Source organism: Vulpes vulpes, chromosome 1, assembly GCF_048418805.1.
Source record: "Vulpes vulpes isolate BD-2025 chromosome 1, VulVul3, whole genome shotgun sequence".
NCBI lineage: Eukaryota > Metazoa > Chordata > Mammalia > Carnivora > Canidae > Vulpes > Vulpes vulpes.
This window is the reverse complement of record NC_132780.1, coordinates 137,026,632-137,048,983: the sequence shown is the minus strand read 5'-3', so window position 1 is coordinate 137,048,983 and position 22,352 is coordinate 137,026,632. Positions and strand designations below refer to the sequence as shown.

General features: G+C 48.1%; 1 long non-coding RNA gene across 2 annotated transcripts; it reads right to left on the bottom strand.

Moving 5' to 3' along the window:
• Positions 1-1,744: 1,744 nt before the first annotated feature.
• On the bottom strand, positions 1,745-21,560 carry LOC140597514 (uncharacterized). Of its 2 annotated transcripts, none has more exons than XR_011999359.1 (3): positions 21,389-21,560; positions 12,213-12,333; positions 1,745-2,186 (listed from the first exon to the last, which is right to left on the bottom strand). It is a non-coding gene; the product is annotated as an uncharacterized lncRNA (long non-coding RNA). The 2 variants fall into 2 exon arrangements; XR_011999364.1 differs by lacking the exon at positions 21,389-21,560 and adding an exon at positions 12,629-12,775.
• Positions 21,561-22,352: the final 792 nt, after the last annotated feature.

Here is a 22,352-nt window from a genome sequence, read left to right as displayed (position 1 = left end):
ACATACAACAAATTTATGTCTCACAGGTCTGGAGGCTGGGAAGTCTGACATCAAGGTGCCAGTGCATGGTGAGTCCCTGCTCCTGGTTCATAGATACATCTTCTCGCTGTGTCCTCACATGGTGGATGGGGACGGGGAGCTTTCTCAGGCCTCCTCTGTAAGGGCATTAATCCTCATAGCCAACGCACCTCCCAAAGCCTTGACCTCCTGACACCATCACGTTAGGGGGTAGGGTTTCAAGATATTAATTTTGAGGGGAAACAGAACAGTCAGCCCTTAGCTTCAGCTAAGAAGGTGTCTTCTAGCCTCATCTTACTTGTTCCTCTTAGCACGTTGACATGTGGCTACACTCTACTGGATTTCTTCCTGCCCACCTGGCCACACTTTTCAGGTATAGCAGAATAGTCTGCCTGTCTTTATTTTTGCCCTTCAGTTATACTTTCTTCTTTTCCTTCCTTCCTCCTTCCTTTCCCTTCTCTCCATCCCTCTTTCCCTCGTTCCTTCCTTCTTTCCTTCCTTCTCTCCTTCCTTCCTTCCTTTCTGAAATGGAAGACAACTGATCTTCTTTGTCAGAGAAAGGATCACTTCTGGGGAACACTTACTACTCAAAAGTAGGTCAATCACATATCCATTGTTCTGAGCTTAGGGGAGTGTGTGGACAATTTGTGAAATCCTTAGAGATATTCACAGAGAGGAATGTGCTATACCAGTTACAGTAGTGACCTAGCCATGAGATCTGTGGGTAGATGAGACTACAGGGTTCCAGTCCTCTCTCACTCCATGCTTAACCTCAGAACTTAGCCTGTTGGGACTGAGTAGACCCCTGAGAGCATTGTCAGCTGCAGAAAACAGAGTTCCAGAGGGAAATACTGGAGTAAGGCCCTGCAAGTAGGCCCTATGGAGCCTGGAAACTTTAACTGGAGTCCTCTGTGCCATCCCAGACCTCATGGCCAGCACTATTTTCTGTAAATGTTGGTTTTTCCCAAGGTTCATCCTGAGGCCATCTTTTTTCTCATTTCATATTTTCCCCCTAGGCCATCAAGTGCCTGCCAAGATTTCAACAACCAACCACAGCTTGACCTTTCTCAAATTTTCATCTCTAAACCAGTTTTCTCCTTTGAGCTCCTGAAGCTAAGCAGTTGAGATCATCACCTTCCAATCATCTCTTGGTTCAGGATGGCCACTTGACCTCCAACCACGTTGTCCGTATTCACTAAGGAAGGAAGAAAGAGAGGAGAGATGCTCCACACTCCCCACCACTTTCAAGGAGATTTCTTAAAGATCCAGGAATACATTTGCTTATATTTCATGGGCTAGAAGTTAGTGACAAAATCATATCTCACTCCAAGGTAAGTTGGGAGATACAGTCTTTTAGCTAGACAACCAAGTGTCCAGGGCACCGCTGGTCTGGTCTCTACCTACCACATCAGCCTTGTTTTCTGTCACTGTCATGTTCAGCCTTCCTTCCTCTGCAATGGTCACACTGACCTTCTCTTGGTTCCTCAGATAACCCTGGTTCTCTGCCAGCTGGCGTCTTTTGTATAAATCATTTCCTCTGCCTAGAACGCCATGCAGGCTCTCCCCTCGCTCCATCCCACATGCTCAACTCCTTACCCACTGCCATCTCCTCAGAGGCCTTACCAGAAGGAAGGCAGGACCCCACTTGAGACCTCACATCTCCCTGAAACTTTCTTCCACAGCACACACCATACAAGTTTATAATTACATATTTATTTTGTGTTTATTTCAATTCAATTCAACTCAACTCAACAGATATTTATGGAGTCCTTATTGTATGTCAGATACTCTTCTGCAGCGTCTCCTCCAGGTCCCAGTCACTAGCCCTCACGGGCTCTCTTTCTGATAATTTCTCTATATCTGCCATTTGCCCGTGAGGGACTGGGACCAGACCAGCCAGTAGACTTAGATAAATCATGAGTTGAGACAGTGAAGACTATAGTCTATCCATCCTTTCCAGGGTCTGAACCACCTGGTGGCAGCTAGGGCCATAGACAGGGGTGGAGAGCTGGGCTCTTGGAGCCTGAGTGCTGGATTAGCTCTGCTGCCCATGGAACATGAGACCCTGGGCCAGTCACTGCTCCTCTGGACATCAGTGTCCTCATTCATAAAAGGAGTAAGTTTCCCAGACTGGATGAATGTTCTCTGAAGAAATGGCCAAGACTTTTCTGAAAAAAAAAAAAATCTATGTTGGGCTTTGGGTTTCATTCATTCGCCATTCATTCATACTCATTGACACATATTTCAAGTGTCTCCTCTGTAGCAGGCATGGTTCTGGAGCTGAGGAGTCACAAGGGACCCAGACAACAACAGAAATGGGGTCAAGGGTGCGAGCATGTCAACAGGCAATCCCAGTTCTGTGTAGAAAGGAGATTTCCACCTACAATCTTATGTTGGCAAGAACTGCAATGATCTGTATTTCATTATAACTCAATCTCTATTTAGCGCCTCCTCAAATGGGGTTAAAAGGGAGTATACTGAGCAGCCCAGGTGGCCCAGTGGTTTAGCGCCACCTTCAGCCCAGGGCGTGATCCTGGAGACCCAGGATTGAGTCCCATGTCGGGCTCCGGGTGTGGAGCCTGCTTCTCCCTCTGCCTGTGTCTCTGCCTCTCTCTCTCTCTCTCTCTCTCTCTCTCTCTCTCTCTCTGCCTCTCATGAATAAATAAATAAAATCTTTAAAAAAAATAAATGAATAAATAAATAAAATCTTTAAAAAAATAAAATAAAAAGGAGCATATTCATTCTCTATTGCTCCTGCCTTCTCTTCTTTCATCAACTCCTTTCACTCTCTCCTCCTTTATTCTAACCCAAGAGAAATATTTTTCAAGCTAAGGACAGGACGGGGGGCCAGGGCAGTCTAGTTACTATGGTTGTATGACAAAATACCCCCAAAATTTAGCAGCTTAAAATGGTCACATTTATTTTGCTCACAAAGCTGCAATTCAGGCCGACCCTGGAGAGACAACTCTGCTCTACCCCACATCAGTGAGGGTGGCTTGAAGGCTAGGTGGATCATCTACAGAGTCCCTGGCTCGCTGCTTTCTGGAATGGGATGTTGGCTGTTGGCTGAGACCTAGCACACCTACATGTGACCTAGGCTTGCTCACAACATGTTGGCTGCTGGGCAGGGGTGAGAACTGAGAGTGGGACAAAGGCTGTACTGCCCCATGGGACCTCACCTGGGAAGCCACATGTGACACTTGCATTGCCTTCTGTCCATGCAGGCAGTCACAAACTCCCACCCAGTTTCAGTGGGATGAGGAAGTAGACTCCACCTCTTCTGGAAGAGCATGTGGGGAAGAAATAGGGCTGTGACCATTTTTTTGGAAAATAAAATCTACCATGCAAGTGGAGAGGAGACCTCTTTACATTTTTCTCTCCACCATTTTGTTTATGGTGGTAAAACACACATAACATAAAATTTACCATCCTAACCACTCTGAAGTGTACGACACAGTGGTATTGAATACATTCACATTGTAGTGCAACCATCCCCACCATGCATCGTCTTAGCTCTTTTCATCTTGTAAATCTGATACTCTGTACCCATTAGACAATAATTTCCCATTCTCTCCTCACCCCAGCCCTGACAGTCATCATTCTACTTTTTGTCTCTATGATCTGACTACTCTAAACCTCTCATCTAATTGGCATCATACAGTATTTTTTGTGTGAGAGTGGTTTATTTTACTTAGCTTCTTCAAGATTCAACCATGTTACAGTATATTGCATAATTTCCTTCCTTTTTAAGGCTGACTGATATACCATTGTGAGGAGAGGCCACATTTTGCTCCTTCATTCATCCATTAATGGACACTTGGGTTGCTTCCATGTTGTGGCTACTGTGAATAATGCTGTTATGAACACAAATATACAGATACCAATTGGAGATATTGCTTTCAGTTCTTTTGGGTAGATACCCAGGAATGAAATTGCTATTTCCAGTAATTCTATTTATAATTTTTGGAATAACTATAATACTATTTTCCACAGCTTCTACACCACTTTATTCTCCTATCAACAGTGCACAAGGGTTCCAATTTCTCTATAGCCTCACCAATACTTGTTGTATTCTGTTTGTTTGTTTTTTTATAGTAGGCCATCCTAATGGGTGTGTGGTGCTATCTCATTGTAGTGTAGGTTTGCATTTCCCTAATGATTCTAAAAATTAGTGATTTTGAGCGTCTTTTTTTTTTTTTTTTTTTTTTTTTTTAATGTTTCTCCTAGGGCAGCCCAGTGGTTTGGTGCCACCTGCAGCCTACGGCGTGATCCTGGAGACCCTGGAGACCCTGGATCGAGTCCCACGTTGGGCTCCCTGCATGGAGCCTACTTCTCCCTCTGCCTGTGTCTCTGCCTCTCTCTCTCTCTCTCTGTGTGTGTCTCTATGAATAAATAAATTAAAAATCTTTAAAAAATTCTTATAAAAAATAAATAAATAAATAAATAAATAAATAAATAAATAAATGTTTCTCCTATTTTTTTATTCCTACATCCTTGTAGTTTCCCTAAGGGTTTAGACACAAAGGCCAGAGATTTTTCTGCTTCCTGTTTTGGCATGGCCCACCTCTGAGGGAATAGGATACCAGATAACACCACATAAGTATCATCCGGCTGCTGTGAGGAGAGGTGCTCTGGGACCCTGAGGAAGAACTTTCCCCCAGGCCTGGGGCATGGGAAGCAGAATGAGTAAGAGTAAGTATGAGTAAGAGTCAGACTGGTTGGGGGATGTGTATGGGGCACAAGGTTGGGATGAGGGGATAAGTGTTCTACACTGAGAGGGAACAGCATGTGCAAAGCCTCTGAAGGAAGAAAAAAAAAGGATGTCAGAGTCCAGAGGGAGAGGAAAGAGATGAGGATAGAGATAACCAGACCAGCTGAACTTTATCTGGAATCTAGGGAGAAGCCTTTAAAGGGTATTAAGCCAAAAAATGAGATAAGATTTTGAGATAAGACTCAAAGATTACTTTGAAGAAAATGTCAACAAAATGAAAATACAACCTACAGAGATGGGAAAGAATATCTGCAAATCAAATATATGATAGGGGGCTAATACCCAAAATGTATGAAGAACTCATACACTTCAATAGCAAAACAAAAACAAAAACAAAACAAACACCACACAAATATTTTTTTTTATTAAAACAGGCAAGGATCTGAATAGACATTACTCCAAAGAAGATATACGAATGGCCAACAGGTCCATAAAAAGGTACTCAATATCACTAATCACCAGGGAACTGCAAATCAAAACCACAATGAGATACCACCTCACACCTGTTAGAAGGACCATCATTGAAAATGAAAGAGATAAATGCCGGGAACCCTATGCACTGCTGGTAGGATTGTAAACTGTTGGAGCCACTGTTTCCATACTGTTTTCACAGCGTAACAGTGCCTCAAAAAAATTAAAAATAGAAAAACCAAATGATCCAGTAAGTCCATTTCTGGGAATCTATCTGAATATATGAGTTATGAGCACCCCCGTGTTCACTACAGCATTAGGTACAGCAGCCAAGACACGGAAAATAACCTGAAAGTCAGATGGATGATGGGTAAAGGAAACGTGGTGTGCAGATACAGTGGCATATTACTCAGCCATAAGAAAAATTCTGCTATTTGGGATAACATAGATGAAACTGGATAGTTATGCTAAGTGAAATAAATCAGACGGAAAGACAAACACTGCGATCTTGTTCCAGAATTTCTTTTCCTTTGGTCTCCACAGTTCTGGGTCACGCCACTTCGAAGAAGGAAAAGGTAGACCAGATGATGAGCATTGGGCAGTGAAGCAAGGTTTATCGAGTGATGGCAAACAGCCCCCAAGGAAGGAGGGCACCCAAGAGGCTTGCCAACAGAGTTTCTAAGTCTAGGGGGTTTTATGGGCTCCTTGAGCTGTTTTGATCTGATTAACCCTCCCTGTGCCTGTCACCCAATCAGGTTTTGGTCATCTACCTATCGCGTGGGAAAGGGTGAAGACTCCTTCCAGGGAGGGGTAAAATCCTTTTAAGGCTGGTTTCCTCCTACGGTGCCCCGGGCCCCTTATCCCTGCCTGCCTTTCTTCCCACTATCCTTCATTAATCTCACATGTGGAAATCTGAAAGAAAAGAGAAAGAAAGGAAGAAAGGATGAAAAAAAAGGAAGGAAGGAAGGAAGGAAGGAAGGAAGGAAGGAAGGAAGGAAGGAAGGATGAGAGGGACGCCTGGGTGGCTCAGCGGTTGAGCCTTAGGCTCAGGTCATGATCCCAGGGTCCTGGGATGGAGTCCTGAATTGGGCTCCCTACAGGGAGCCTGCTTCTCCCTCTGCCTGTGTCTCTGCCTCTCTGTGTCTCTCATGAATAAATAAATAAAACCTTTAAATTAAAAAAAGAAAAAAGAAATAAAGAAAGAAGAAAGAAAGAAAAAGAAAGAAAGAAAGAAAGAAAGAAAGAAAGAAAGAAAGAAAAAAAGAAAAAAAGAAAGAAAAGAGGGGATCCCTGGGTGGCGCAGCGGTTTGGCGCCTGCCTTTGGCCCAGGGCGCGATACTGGAGACCCGGGATCGAATCCCACGTCGGGCTCCCGGTGCATGGAGCCTGCTTCTCCCTCTGCCTGTGTCTCTGCCTCTCTCTCTCTCTCTGTATGACTATCAAAAATAAATAATTAAAAAAAAATTAAAAAAAAAAAAGAAAGAAAGAAAAGAAAAGAAAGAAAGAGAGAGGAGAAGGGAGGAAGGAAGGAGGGAAGGAAAGAAAAGAACTGAGAAAAAAGACTGGATTTGTAGTTACCCAAGGCAGGGGGTAGGGGTGGGGGAATTGGATGAAGGCAGTTGAAGGACTGAAACTTCCAGTTAGGAGGGAAGTGGGCCCTGGCGACGTAAGCACAGCACAGTGACAACAGTTAACACTGACATAGAGTATGTTTGAAAGTTCCTAAGAGTAGACCCCAAGAATTCTCATCACAAGGAAAAAACATTTTTCTATTTATTTCTTTTTTATATATATCCATATGAGATGCTGGATGTTAACTAAACATCGTGGAAATCATTTCACGACATATGGAAGTCCAGTTGTTACACCGTCCACCTAAAACTTACACTGGGCGGTATGTCAATTATGTCTCAATGAAGCAGGGGGAAAATTAAATGAAATGGATTTCAAAAGCATTTGGAGACCAGTAATATTGGGTCTTGGGACTGGTTGGACATAGGGAGGCGGGAAGGAGTACCTCCCCGGGCTCACGAAAGCTCCTCCCCAGGGCATGCACCCTCAGCCTCTGCCAGGAGCTGCTGCATCACACACCGGCCTGTCAAGTGGCCGGGCTTGGGGGCATGACAAGGCCTTCTGGAACCAGATATGGCACTCATTCCCAACTGTCCATGATTTCATTAACTGCCTCAATCTGTTAATGCAATTCCTCCCAGGTCTTGCTGAGGAAACAGAGTCAAGTAGCTTCTGGAAGGAAGAGCCACAGAGCCCTGCCACAGGGGAGCACCTACACCCTCCCCTGTTCACACCTCCAGGAAGCCAAGTGACCACTGACTTTCAACTGGAATAACTGGGTGGGGGAGGACAGGAAGGACAGGGAACCTTCTCTCTCTCTCTCTCTTTTTTTAAATTGTATTTATTTATTTGAGAGAGAGAGCACAAGCAGGGTGAGGGGCAGAGGAAGAGGGAGAAGCAGACTCCCTGCTGAGCAGGGACCATGACACGGGACTCAGTCCCAAGACCCTGGGATCATGACCTGAGCCGAAGGCAGAGGCTTAACCACCTGAACCACCCGGGCGCCCCAACAGAGAGCCTTCTTGCACAGCTGAGGCCGGGGGGGGAGGTTTTCACTAGGATTACACCTGAGGCCACGTGGGCCCTATGCCATTTGCCCTAGGCTCCCACCACTGGCCACCATTAAGCCCACCATTTTGCTTTGGCAGCAAAGCCAAAGGATAAATGTCCCCCATCTTCCTGGGACAGCCATTTGACTGAAAGAATGTGAGGAAAATAATATTATTTTTGTATTAAACAGAGATATGAAGGAATAGAACGCAAAATACATGTGTGGGTTTTAGACAAACAGGAGACGTGAGATCCTAACAAGGCTTTGAGTTGGCTGTTTTGAGCCAAGGCCCTTGGGGGAATGTGGTCTGGCCCCTTTGGGCACCATTCTGGTGGAAAAGTTCGAGAAAAATCAGTGTTCTTTAACAGCCAGTCTGAAGGTTGCAAAGAGTAGCTGCGGCTGCCAGGGACAGCTGGGTCTGGAAGGGACTGCCAGGTCACACAGGGGCTGCCCTCGGCTGCCCTAGGGCAGTGACCTCGGAGTCTGCGGCGCTGTAAGGGACGGCGGATGGCACGGGTGGCTGATGTTCACCGCCCCTGGCCCCTGGTTATCAGCATGGGTTCCTGTTACCCCCCCCCCCCCCCCCCCCCGGGTTCAGCACAAGCCAGGTCTCTGGCCCTCAGCTCCCACTGCAGACAGAGCCCGAGAGAGCCGGCGGGACGTCGGCCTGCCGTCAGCAGGAGGAGGCAAGAGGGAAGCCGGCCAGGCCTCCCACCGTCTGTTTGGTCACTGGTTTCCTCTGCAGTGTCCAACTCTGCCACCTTTGCTCCCCGGTCGATGAGTACCTGAGTGGTTCGAGGCTAGAGCGGGACCAAAGGGCTGGGGAGGGATGGACTCAGTGTGGGAGTGTGTGGGAGAGGATGAAGAAGACGTCGCAACCCTCTGTGTTCTGACTGGGAGAGAGAAACAGGCCAGAGGCAAAGGAACATGGGAGAGAAATGAGAAACTTTATGTCCTTAGAATCATCCTCTGATGTCAGAGGAGCCCAGGAGGCCACCTAGCCTGTTCCTGACTATTGGTGGGGCCAAGAGCTCCTCTGAAGAGGCATGCAGTGATCCCTGGCTATGGGGGGCCTGGGTGCTGAAAATGAGAGCTGACTATACCCCTCGGAAGCTCCTGATGGAGGGGAACAACAGTCCTAACCCCAGGGAGCCCCAGGCTAAGGGGTACACTCAGCCCTGCCCTCAGGGAGCCCCAGTCTGAGGAGGAGACCCTGGCTGTGCCCTAAGAGACCCCCAGCCTGGTGGGAGTATCTCATTAGGGTCCTGCAGAGGCTCTTGCCTAGCTCACCACAGGTGCTGCTGGGGCTTTGCTTCCAATTCCTGTAAAGAGAAATGGGAAATCCCAGGAACTGAAACACTTTTAATCACCCTCTTTTATTGCCCTTCCCTGGGTGACTCAGCGGTAGGAAAATCACAGCTCCGGAAAGAAGAGAACCGAGAATGAAAACCAAGAGAGAGTGATGAGACACAGCCTCCTCCGCCAGCCCGTCTCGTCCTACAGCAGCTGCTGGTGACCAGTGCAGAGCTGCCACTGAAGCTGCTGACAGAGCCATGGGGCGGGGCTGGGGGGTGGTGCACACCACACTACACCCAGACCCCAGGGACCCCCACAGCGGGGCTGGGCCTACATCGAGGCAAGGCCAGTGCACAGAAGTGAAGGTCTGCCTGGTCTGAGGGTGGTCACTCACTGTCCAGTGCTTTTGATTCCCTCCCTTTCAGGCGCCCACTTGCCCCTCAGCCAGAATGAGCCCCTTCCTCTCTGGTGCCCCGCACCTTGCTCCCCTTCGGGCCCATCTGACCCCTCAGAGCTGCCATCACACCCTCTGAGCCTCCCGGGCACTGCTGTCACCTGACTCATTTGTGGTATGCAGGGGCTTGTGATCTTTCTTCTCCTCTCAACCCTTAAACCCTCAAGAATACATGTTGTGCAGAATGGGCCCAATCCTCAGGAAAACATGAGAGAGAAGAAAGAAGAAAGAAAGAGAAAGAAAGAAAGAAAGAAAGAAAGAAAGAAAGAAAGAAAGAAAGAAAGAAAGAAAAAGAAGAAAGAAAGAAAGAAAGAAAGAAAGAAAGAAAGAAAGAAAGAAAGAAAAGAAACAAGAACCCAAACCCAGTTTTCTTGATGGAAGCAAGAGGGCAGGAAATATCTAGCCCCACTGCCTTTTCTTGGGAGAGTGGGAGGGAGATACCTTCCTGAGCTGAAAAGGCTCTTAGAAATTTCCTGAAATTGAGGCTTAGCCAGGCCAAGGGGCCTACCCAAAGTCACCAGAAACAGAGCCAAACTTGAACCAGGATCCACTGTCTCCCTCTCTCTGACTGATCCTCCACCCTTGTACCTGGACCCTGGGCTCTGGGTCAGCCTGACACCCAGAGGGAGACACACTGTTCTGTTCTCACTCCAGCGGGGTGGGGCGGTCTGGCCGTGGCAGTGGTGGATTGGCTCTACCCAGAGGGGGCACATTTCATCACCAAGAAAGTCTGGCGAGGGCTTGCAGCTTCTGCGCCCAGGGAAAGCTGTGCTTTGCCAATAATGAGCCACTTGGATCCCCCATCCCAAATATCATGCAAGTGCCCAGGACATTCCAGTCCTGGCAGCAGGGAGTACAGGGCCACCTGGGTGCCCTTCACCTGCCAGGGCAGCTCCTGAGCTCACTCTAGGCTGGGGGTCCTGGCATACGCTACTCTGGAGGGGTCCTGTCCAGTCTTTCCCACTGACCCCCAATGGCGACGGTGTTCGGAGATCATCATAAAAGTTACTGTTTTAACTTACTTTGCCTGTCACTTCACAAATAGTTCCTCACCTGAGCCTCTTAACAACCCAGTGAGGAGGTACTGTTATGACCCCCATTTCACAGAATGAGGATACTGGGGCCCAGAGAGGCACAGTGACTTGCCCAGGTGATACAGCTGGGCCTGCCCAGCTCTAAATCCTTGCTCTTTATCACCACCGGCCAGTGCCCCACCTGTGCCTCACCCCTCAGATCCATCTTAAGGAGAAAGCCACCCAGAACCCTGAGAACAGGAAACAGACTGGATAAATTACAGAATGGCTGTGGGCGCTAGGAGGTGGGTGGCGGTGGGACCCCCTCACTCAGCCCTAATAAAGGTGTAAACTGGAAACCCATTTGGAGTCTCCCCTTTGCCCACTTTCCCCTGCTAGGAAAGAGAGGGGGCAGAAACCGGCACTTGACTTTAGAGAAGCACCCACTGGGTGCCAGCCCTGGGATGGGCACTTGTGAAATGATATTTGGCCCAGGGCAGGGCAGGTAATTTCAAAGTTCTTCAGTGTTTGAACCAGCTATTTGTAGGGCTGTTTTCCTGAGGGTGACACCCTCTACAGAAGGAGCCCAGGGCTCTGTTCTTGGCTCTTTCCTGGCCAGTCCCACACTTAGAGACCAGGATAAAGACACACCAGTCCACTTACTGAGCTTCTAGAGAGAGCCGGTGCAGAGTGAACTTACAAACACTGTGGAAAACAGACTCCAGATGGTGGTCTGCCTGGCAAATGATGAGTTTGGTGTTCTTACAACAGGCATTGGGCCCTACTGTGTGCCAGGCCCTGGGGAACCAAACGGACAATGAAGCAACGTGCCCTTGATGCGAGGTGGGGGGTTGAGTGGAACCGCAGGAGCTGATGCCAGATTCAGAGGCTGCCCAGCCTCCAGATGATGCAATGATTAACCTGGTGGCAGGGGATGGGCAGGGGCGGGCATTTATTGGGGAAGGGCTTATCTGGGCTGGCTTTGAAAAGCAAATCAGAATGATAGAGCTTCCTGCCCAGGGAGCCATAGGATGCATGTGACAATTAAATGAGATAATGGAAGGGAAAGTATCTTGAGACAGGATTAAAATACCCAGACTCTGAGGCCTGTTCTGCTTCCACAAGGGAGAATGCTGAGGCTCTGGGATGTGGGATGATTTATTTGTCTGAGGATGCCTCATATGACCATCCAGAGCCAGTGACCTTCCTCCCCACTCCTCACTTCCGCCTCCACTGTGCCCAGTGAAAAACATGTTTGTACGGAGTTGCCCCTGGGAACTATTGCTCACCCCAAGATAACCCCATGTTACCACACTGCTCTGATATCATTCCTGCCAAAACAAAAGGTTGGGCCTTTTAGTTAACCCGAATGGCCTTATCTCATCTAAAAGCACGTATTCCACGAGATTGGGATTCCACGGAAAGAACTCTTTCACCTCCACTGTTGCCTTCAAGGGTGCTTTGGGAACCCCAGTTTAGGGACGTCTAGCTAGGTCAACATATCTGGTCACTGGCCTCCCACCAAGTCTTCAGGCATCTTGGTGATTCAGCCATTCAGCCATTCTCTGGTGATTTATTGAGCACCTAATACATGCTGGATTACAAGATTGAGCAAGGGGTACTCACATGGCCATGTGTGTGTCCACTTCTTTGTCACCTGGATGTACCTGTTCAGCAGACCAGGTTCTCCAGGAAGCAGCTGCTGAGGTGGAGGTGGGCATGGGGAAGGGTCACGGTGGAGTGACTTCTGTGAAAGGAAACGGCAGATCTGACGGCTGTACACCAGCTCGTTGGGGAAACCGTGGTGCAGAGGTTGCCTGGCAGGGGAGCCCTGACCAAGCTGGGCAGAAAGGGCCAGGCCCTAGAACCACTGCCATGCTCAGCCCTTGGCCTTCAAGGTCATGACTGGAGAGGTGAGGCAGTGCCTACAGCACATGCTCACAGGAGGGCTTAGCACTTTGTGTCCTGGGTGACCCACTCTCCACACCCTAGCCCCAGGCCCAGGGTTCTGAAGAGGCTAAGACCTAGAGCTCTCAGCTCACCACACTCCTTGCAACTGGGCAGCAAGTCCTTTCTTGAAGGGGGGTCTGCACAGCCCATGTCCCAGTCTGCCACATTCTTCCATTTGACAGATGTTTCCTGAGCATCTCCTGAGTGCCAGGCTTTGGGGATGTGAAATGAACCAATCAGACCAGTCTCTGCCCTGGGGAGCTTCCAGTCTGGCACATCTCCCTGCAGGTGGCCGTGCGTCAGGGTCAGGGTGACCACGTGCCTGTGTTGGAGCAGACCTCTAGCTCTGGTTGTGCCTGTCCGTGTGCGTGCACACACTCACACACAATCAAGGGGGGCCTGGAAGGGTGAAGATTTTCAAAGAAGCTGTGGCTTCGTTAGAAATTTGAGACGACCAAAGATGGAGGAAGGGACAGCCTGACAGGCTAGCAGAAAACCCCAGGCGGAAGGAAGAAAGCGAGTCGGGGTGGCTGAGCCCGCCCATCCCTGGTGGGGCATTTCCATGCAGGAATGAGCAAGGAGCAGGTGACAGAGGGGAGGGCTCATGCAATCCTAGGCTGGCAGCTGGGCTCAGGGCCAGGGAGGAAAAATTTCTGCTTTCTTAAGAACCAGGGAGTGGAGGGCGGAGAAGGGACCTTGAGGAAAGTCCAAAGACCGAGAACCAAAGCTGGGCTGAGCCCTTCAGACAGGAAGGAGCAGGCTGGCGAGGGGAGGGCAGGGGACTGAGAGCCAGTGGAGGGCAGCATGGGCCATCTGTCACTTCTGAGAAGCATCATTGACTGAACCACAAGCAGACTGCATTTGAATAAGAAGAAGAAATGGCAGGAACTTTGCATATTATTTGCATAATTTTTAGGGCTCCTCCCCTAATTGAGTCCAGTATCCAGCCTAGAAACCTGGAGTCATGCTAGACTTCTCTCTACCTTTGCCCCCTCAGCTCTTCAGTCCCCAAAGCCAGTCTTCCTTTATTTTTTAAAACATTTTTTTAATTTAAATTCAATTCAATTCATCTAATCTAACACCCAGTGCTCATCCCATCAAGTGCCCTCCTCAGTGCCCATCACCCAGTTACCCTATCCTCCCCCACCCCATCCTCTTCCCTTTCTGCAACCCTTTGTTTCCCAGAGTTAGGAGACTCTCATGGTTTGTCTTCCTCTCTAATTTTTCCCCACTCAGTTTTCCTCCTTTCCCTTATTGTCCCTTTCACTATTTCTTATATTCCACACGTGAGTGAAACCATATAATGTTTGTCCTTCTCCGATTGACTCATTTCACTCAGCATAACACCCTCCAGTTCCATCCGCGTCGAAGCAAATGGTGGGTATTCGTCTCTTCCGATGGCTGAGTAATGTTCCATAGTGTGTGTATGTGTATATATATATATAAACCACATCTTCTTTATCCACTCATCTTTCAAAGGACATCGTGGCTCCCTCCAGTTTGGCTATTGTGGACATTGCTGCTGTGAACATTGGGGTGTAGGTGTCCCATCATTTCACTACATCTCTATCTTTGGGGTAAACACCCAGTAGTGCAATTGCTGGGAACTGTCTTGCACTGTTGGTGGGAATACAAGCTGGTATAGTCACTCTGGAAAACAGTGTAAAGATTTTATTTTTAAGTAATGTCTACACCTAATGTGGGGCTCGCACCCACAACCCCAAGGTCAAGAGCGCCATGTGCCACCAGCTGACCCAGCCAGGTGCTCTGAGACCAGTCTGCCTTTTGAGGACTTTCAGAATCCTGCTCTTTGGCCTATCATTGCCAGGGCCTCTGCCCTCGCCTGGACCACCCTCCCTTCTGTCCCCTGGTGTTAAAAGTCTCTTATCTGCCTGCCTCCCATCTCCCTGCCCCCTCCAACCTATTCCCTTTGCTACAAAGTATACCACACTTTCTTACCTAAACCCCACTGTCCTCAAGTCCAAGACCCAGGTGTTTACTTTGGCCTTCGAGATACAACTCCTGCTCCGCTTTGTACTCACCCCTGCTCCCCTCCTGCAGCTCTATATGGTAGCCCTTTCATCCCCAAAGTCAACTATCCTCTTCCCGCTGCACCAGCTCCCTTGCCTCTGGGCCTCCTCCACAAATGCTCTTCCCTCTGCTTGGAACACACTCCCTCTGATGAATACCTGCTCAGACTTTCTGCTCTGAGCTCTGCACTGCTCTCCAGGAAGCCTTCCCTGGATTCTCCACCATCCACCAAAGCTAGATGTTTCTGCCCCAATTCCCTGCCATGGCACTTGCTGGGTTACTGTTACTGGTTAATTAGAGCGACTCCAAGGGCAACAGTCCCCTGTTGCCCAGATTGTACCTGCAGGGTGCCACACAGCAGCCATGTCATCAGCAATTTTTTTTTTTTTTTTGAGCATCTGCCTAATGTCAGGTGCCACAAATAGCACCTGGGGACATGATGGGGTATTAGCAAAGTTCTTGTCTTCACTGAGCTTCCACTCTTGGCTTTTGCATATTCCAAAATTGTTGCAGGGGGCACCTATTGGTTGTATAATGGGAAAAGGAAAATGAACCAAAAAGGGAGGGAGCGAGGAAAGGTGGAGAGAGAGAGAAGGAGAAGGAGAGAAAGAAAGAGAAATTGGGCAACCCAGGTTGCTCAGCAGTTTAGCGTCGCCTTCAGCCCAGGGCCTGATCCTGGAGACCTGGGATCGAGTCCCACGTCAGGCTCCCTACATGGAGCCTGCTTCTCCCTCTGCCTGTGTCTCTGCCTCCCTCCGTCCCTCTCTCTCTCTCTCTCTTTCTCTCTCTCTCTCTGTGTCTCATGAATAAATAAATAAAATCTTTAAAAAAAAGAGAGAGAGAAAGGGAAGAGGTAGATGAATGAAGGGTGGGCTCCTGTCCAAACTCCCAAGCGAGGTGAGCCAAGCTCTTCACAGTTCCAGGCCCTGCCCTGGGCCATTTCCTTCCTCACGTCTTTTCACTTTGCTGCACAGATTTTATGCTCCCGAGAAAATGCAGTTTCCCAACGCACCATGACCTTCCCTACCTCTGAGCTTTTTGCACATGTCATGCCCCTGCCTAGAACGCTTTTGGGGTCCCGTGGTCCCTGAGTTCCTGAGTTCCTTCAGGACTCAGCTCTCATGTGTCATCTCCCAGCTCAGGTCACATACTTCCTTTTCAGGGCCCTATGACGTGGCACAAACCTCCCTGGCATGTGTCACGGTGGTATGCTAACTATTCATCTGTCTGCGCGTCTTTCTCCCACCAGAGGGAAAGCATGAGAGCAGAGACAGTCTTCTTCATCTCGTCCCCGAGGAGCCTAGACCTGTGTCTCGCCCAGGGTGGGGGCTTTGGTGTCTGTTGAATGGAATGGGAAGGTTTTTGATTCAAATCCTGTGCTTTACTCACCACCTTCTTTGTCTCCCAGCCCCGTTCAGCCTGGCGTGCTGCCAGGACCAAGTGGAGGGCTGGTCATCTGGTCTGCCCTGAGCCCTGGGGGGCTCACCACATTTCTCAGCTGGGTTGCTTTTCCTCCGTCATGGTGTCACTCCCACCCGTATTTTGTTGTGGGTCCTCAGCTCCAATGCACTGTGGGCCCTAGACACAGGACACAAAGTCTTCGGGGTCCTGAGCCCAACCAGTGACCTGGAGTGCTTCAGGTACCCTCTCCTGGTGGCCCTGTCACCCACATTCTCTTCCTCTAAAGGTGACACGAGCCTGACACCTAACGCTATAGGTTCATGGTTGCTGGGTTTCTATAAACCAAATGACACAATCCCCTTTCTGAATCTGGCTTCTTTCACTCAACATGTTTATGAGACATGTTTGCGTGGTCTCACATAACGACCACGTGTTCAGGTCCGTTGCTGCGTAATATCTCATTATAAGAATATTCCATAACTTATTTATCCATTCTACTTTTGACGGGTATTTTGGAAATTTCCAATGTTTGATATTTTTTTATACAGGATGCTGTTAGGAACATTTTGAAGTCTCATGGTGCACAGACATGTGCATTTCTTTGGGGAGAAACCTAGGAAAGGCTTTACCCGGTCATAGGGTATGCAAGTTGTCAGCTTTAAAGATATGGCCAGTTTTCCAAAGTGGTGGCACACCATTTTTTTCTTTTAATTAAAGGGAAAGTCTAAGCCTACATAAATGTATTTCAAAGATGGTAGTGGCCGGTAATAGCATTTGAGGGCAAGAAGGGGAATGAGGTGTTTAGAAGACAGGGCTGGGGGATACTTTTTCATATCGTTTCATATCGTTTCACTCGGCGCTCCTTATATATTTGAAATTTTGAAGTTAAAGTCCAACCTAGTGCCAATTTTTCTTTAATTAAAAAAAGAAGGGAAAAAAAGGAGAAAAGCCCACGTGCTTTTCAAACACCTTCTTGGTCTCCACTCACCCCCATCCCTGTCTGAGAGTGACCCTTCTCTGCCCCACTGCTTTGTTCTTAACTTTTGCAGCAATACCAACAGTCAGCAGGGAACAGAGAGCTCCTAGTCTGAGGAGGGAGGCTGTCCCCACCAGGAAGGAGGGGCCCTGGCAGGATGTCAGGAGTAGGATTACAGAGCCTTGGAGAGGACTGAGGAGACCCAACAATAGGAGTGGATGAACAAACACAGCTAATCTCATCCAAAATCCCCAAGGACACACTGAAGTAAGGTGTGGTCTGGATTAGAGATAATCTGGAAATACCTGCCAGTTAGGAAGGGTTTGAAAGGCAGGGATGACAGAGGAAGAGGCCTGAGCTTGGGAGGAGGCAAGAGGTGAGTAGATATGGACCATGGGGCTACTTTCTCTCCTTCTCTTCCCACTCAGAAACTTCCACTGCCACTTGAACACACACCCCACCCCACCCCACCCCAGAGAACTCTGAATGCTTCTTGTCCAAGAACACCACCTTCTTTCCCACCCTGCATCCAAGGGGCCCCCTGTACCTCTAAGCACAGCCAAGAGGAGGTTGCTACTGAGCTGGGCCTGGGGGAGGGAACCAGCCTTCGGGCTGCATCTCCTTTCAATCCCCTCCTCTAAGAAGGGCTGAGTAGGGGAAGGCCACCACTTATACGTTGCTGTCACACTGGGACCAGCTGGGGCAGGTTATTTGCTCATTCACTTGCTGGTTCTTTCTGTGCTAGAGACCAGGCTCTGCACGAGGGACTGGTGACACAGCACTGAAGAAGGCAGAGTGTTCTGTGAGCCCCTGGCTGAGATGGCCCCACGGGATTTCAGAGAAGGCAGGAAAATTCTCCCCTCCCAAATAAAGCTCTTCCTCCAGCTTGCCTGAGTTGTGGAAGTATATAGATCAGCCATGGATTGTGGGGGTTGAAGCTGCAACAATGTGGGAGGGGACACTCTGAGAAAAATCTTCCAAAATGACAAATTTTACAAAAACCTATGGCGATGGGAACACACACTGCTGGGGTCCATCACAGGGCCTAGAAGGGGCCCATGTAAGTGAAAGACCCTGCAGCTTGAGCTTCCCAACCTTCTCCTTTCAGTAAACTCAACTCACTGTTAACTGAGGTACGGCTTTTCTTTCTTTCTTTCTTTCTTTCTTTCTTTCTTTCTTTCTTTCTTTCTTTCTTTCTTTCTTTTTTCTTTCTTTCTTTCTTTCTTTCTTTCTTTCTTCTTTCTTTCTTTTAAGATTTTATTTATTTATTCATGAGAGACACAGAGAGAGGGGCAGAGACATAGGCAGAGGGAGAAGCAGCCTCCCTCCGGGGAACCCAATGTGAGACTCAATCCCAGGATCCTGGGATCACAACCTGAGCCAAAGGCAGATGCTCAACCACTGAGCTACCCAGGAGCCTGAGACGCTGTTTCCTAGAAGTGCAGATATTAATGAAAGGAACCAGTCCTCAAGATGTGGCTCAAGGGCAAGGTGCTGGGCGCTGAGGGCAGGCATTCTGAAAGGAATAATAGAGGTTCTAGGAGGGAGAGGGCCAGAGAAGATGGTGGAAGAAGGGAAGTAGCTAAGACCCCTCCCCCCAAAGGCAGACATTCCACCCTTCCCTCAAAGCATAGTCCCTGGTCCTCACAGAGAATCTGCCTCCCTCCTTGGGGCCAATAGGATCCTCTCTCCCACTTTCCCAGCAGAGTCAGGAAGAGGGTGCATGCAGAAATCATTCCAGTTTGAGCTTTCTCTACCTGGGAGAGCTTTAAGAAAAGACAGCAAGGTCCCCGAAGGGAAAGTGAATAGACTTTCTACATCACCTCTGTGTGGACTTCCCTTGGTCTTCACTCTGATTCAGTGTAGTGGTTGGAGTGAATCAGCTTATACCGCCAAAAGCCTTATGAAAGCCCAGCGTTTCCCAAGGTCTTCCTAACCAGGGACTTGGAGATAAAGGGGATGATGGTGCCTATTTCCATGTCAGTGCCTTATAATTTCAAGAAATTAAATACTCACTTTTCTCACCCTGAGGCCTTTCTAATTATGACACAAAATCTAGAAGTAAAATAGAAGCTTGATAAATTTAACTCCAAAAAAAATTTTTTTTTCAAATTTCTGCCTGGTAGATGCTATCCTTTTTTTTTTTTTTTAATATTTTATTTATTTATTCATGACAGACACAGAGAGAGAGAGAGAGGCAGAGACACAGGGAGAGGGAGAAGCAGGCTCCATGCAGGGAGCCCGATGTGGGACTCAATCCCGGGGCCTCCAGGATCATGCCCTGGGCTGAAGGCGGCGCTAAACCGCTGGGCCCTGGCTGCCTGGTAGATGCTATCCTAAACAAAATCAAAGGACAGGCTACAAACTTGGGAAAGAATTTGTGGTTAATATCATAAACAAGTAATTTCCCTAATATATATATAAAGAGCTTCCACAAATCAATAAGAAAAAACCGAACACACTTCAATAGAAAAAAAAAAAAGTGAGCAAAAGACATCAACAGACAATCCACAGGGGGAAAATATTTGACTGGCTCAAGCATTTGAAACGATGCCCAATTTCACCTGCAATAAGGAAACTGCATATTTAAACAAGCACCAACATAGGATTTCCACCTACAAACATCAAACATTTGTCAGTATACTGAGTTGACAAAGATATGTAGAAACAGCACTCAGATCTTTCTGCTGAGGGTGGAAATTGGAACAAATCCTCTGGAGAACAATTTGGCTACAGCTATTGGAATTATAAATGCATATTCATTTGACCCAGCAATTCAACTTTGCTTTTGTAGTTTTTGCATCCGAAACCACCTGACCATATTAGCTATTCAAAAGTAAATTAAAAACTTCTCCCCAGGGAGATGTGAAAGCCTACCAGGGGAGCCAGCAGACCTGGTGGCTCAGTGGCGCGAAGCTTCTTAGACACAGGAGATAGCTGATGTCTATTTTTTTAACCATTAAACCACCTTCAATAGTTTTCAGATACTGTCATTTATTGTCTTCTATCTGCGATGGCTGGTTGATTAGGAAGGGGAAGTAGAAAAATACTGGTTCTAAAGCATAACCACCCAATACGGGGTTTGGCAGTTTGCCTTGCAGTGCTCATCAGCCAATCCATAATTTGCATTCATCTGATCAAAATTATTTTTAAAGCACAACAAGATGTCCTGGGTTCTTATTATTGAACAATACTAAAATGAGACAAGAGAGGGCTGATTCTTTCCAATTTGGCTGTGCTTTTATTGGAAATGGAAGCTATGTATAACCACCATGTGTTATGTGTGCAGACACGCTTAGGAAAAGATCACTGATCTGAAACCATCTCTCCCATCATGTGCGAACCAGACTTGAAACGTGTGATGAGGAACCAGATGATTTTTCATTATGTAAAAAGCAAGAATTCCACACATCACATCCTGAAACAGTTTTCAGCAATTGTTGATGCTCTAACGTGGAATATCAACCCCACTTTTAACTATGTTCAATCCCTAATCTACACACCTAGAACTTGTCATTTTGAACTTGTCCAACAAAGCCTGCTTTTCTTTAGTTAGTGGCACTTACCTTGGAAAACTTCTAAATTACTCTTTATAGGGGCACCTGGGTGGCTCGGTGGTTAAGCATCTGCCTTTGGCTCAAGGCATGATCCTGGGGTCGTGGGATCAAGTCCCACATCTGGCCCCCTGTGGAGAGCCTGCTTCTCCCTCTGCCTGTGTCTCTGCCTCTTTCTCTGTGCCATCCCGGGACCCCGGGACCATGCCCTGAGCCAAAGGAAGACGCCTAACTGACTGAGCTGCCCAGGGATCCCAAAAGATGTAATTTTTTAACTGAAAACAGTGTGATTTGAAAAAAAGGCTGAAATGACCATTTAAAAGTATTTCAGGCAATGCCCAACATTGTGTGTTAGTGTTGAAAGTGCCAAAAACTTTTGAACAATTGAGAAACTCCATCTAAACTAGCTATGCTTTTCTTGGCTTCCAAAATTTAACAGCCAGATATATCACCCCTCAGTGTGCAGGACTGCCCAAATGCTGACCCCTGGGGAAATACCCAAAGGAAGCCAGGCAGGAGTTAAATATTTCCTTGTAGATTTTCTCAATCTTCAGCAATTTATAAGTACCCTTGATCTCACTTGAGCCTTGAAAAACTTCTATTATCTCTATTTCTCTATTATCTGTCTGTCTGTCTTTCTGCTATCTATTTATCTATCTATCCATCAAGTTATTCCCACTTCACAGATGAAAATACTGAGGCCCAGGGAAGTTTACATCACTTGCCTGAGGTCACACAGGTGTCAAAGCCAGGTTTACAGCTCTCCTTGACCTGTCATTTACAGGTGACTATAACAATCCCAGCTCACCATCGTACACACACACACACACACACCACCACCACCACCACCACCACACTCTTCCCATGTTCTTTGCATTTTGAGGACAAACCTGGTGCTTTGGTGATAAAAGGAGCTCAGAGCACGTGAATGGCATTTGGGAGGCAGTCCAAGGCTGAAAGGTGGTTGGCCTTGGTTGCGGGGAAGGCTGGGAGAGAAGGCCTGGGCAGAGGGTATTGAAGTCAGCATCTGCGATTCTGAACAAATGGGTGATGTTCAGCAGTCATCCGTACCTTGGGGCCAAAGCCCCTGGAAAGCCATTTGACCAGGCTCAGGTAAATGTTTAAGCACGGGGGTGGAAGGAGTAAGTACTGGGGTGGGGGTGTTCAGGTTCAAGAAGCATGGAAAGGGAGACTTTAACCCTAGGAGTGGGTTGTCCCACCCCCCCCCCCCCTTCCATCACATGCCTCAGAGATCAGGAAAGGGCTCCCTGGGTCAGGCTCCTTCCTAGGAGCAAGGGGGAGGGGTGAGAGACCCTTGAGTTCGGGAGCCCCCCTCCTCTCTCCCATTTAATCAAGGTCAGTTCAGTTGGTACCAGGAATTGAATTGGGACTTAGGCGGTTCCTTTCTGGGGGTCAAACTCATTTGAGTATGTGGCTGTCTGACTTTATTCCTCCTCCTGACAGGGCCAGTCCGTGGGCCTCTGCATTCCCAGTCCACCTCAGATTCCTCCCGGGCATGGAACCGCTGATCCCTGAAGGTTCTAATGTCCCCTGGCCCAGGCAAGTGGAAAAAAAGAGTTAAGTGTGGCTGAGTCATAGAAGAAGGCATCCAAGCAGGACCAAAGTCCCAGGCCTGCTCTCCCCTTGGTAGAGGACACGGGGCTTCCCAGATGGGGTCACTGTCAGCTGAGAGCACTTGCCTTAAACCCCCAGGACCCTTTGCCACCATCAGCGTCATCGCTGAAGGCTGGGCAGGGTATCGCACACGTGGGATTTCTTTCCAGGTTTTCTGTCCATCCTGGATTTGAACCATTTCCTTTGAGGGCCTGGAGAGCTCTCAGCCTTCTGTGGAGA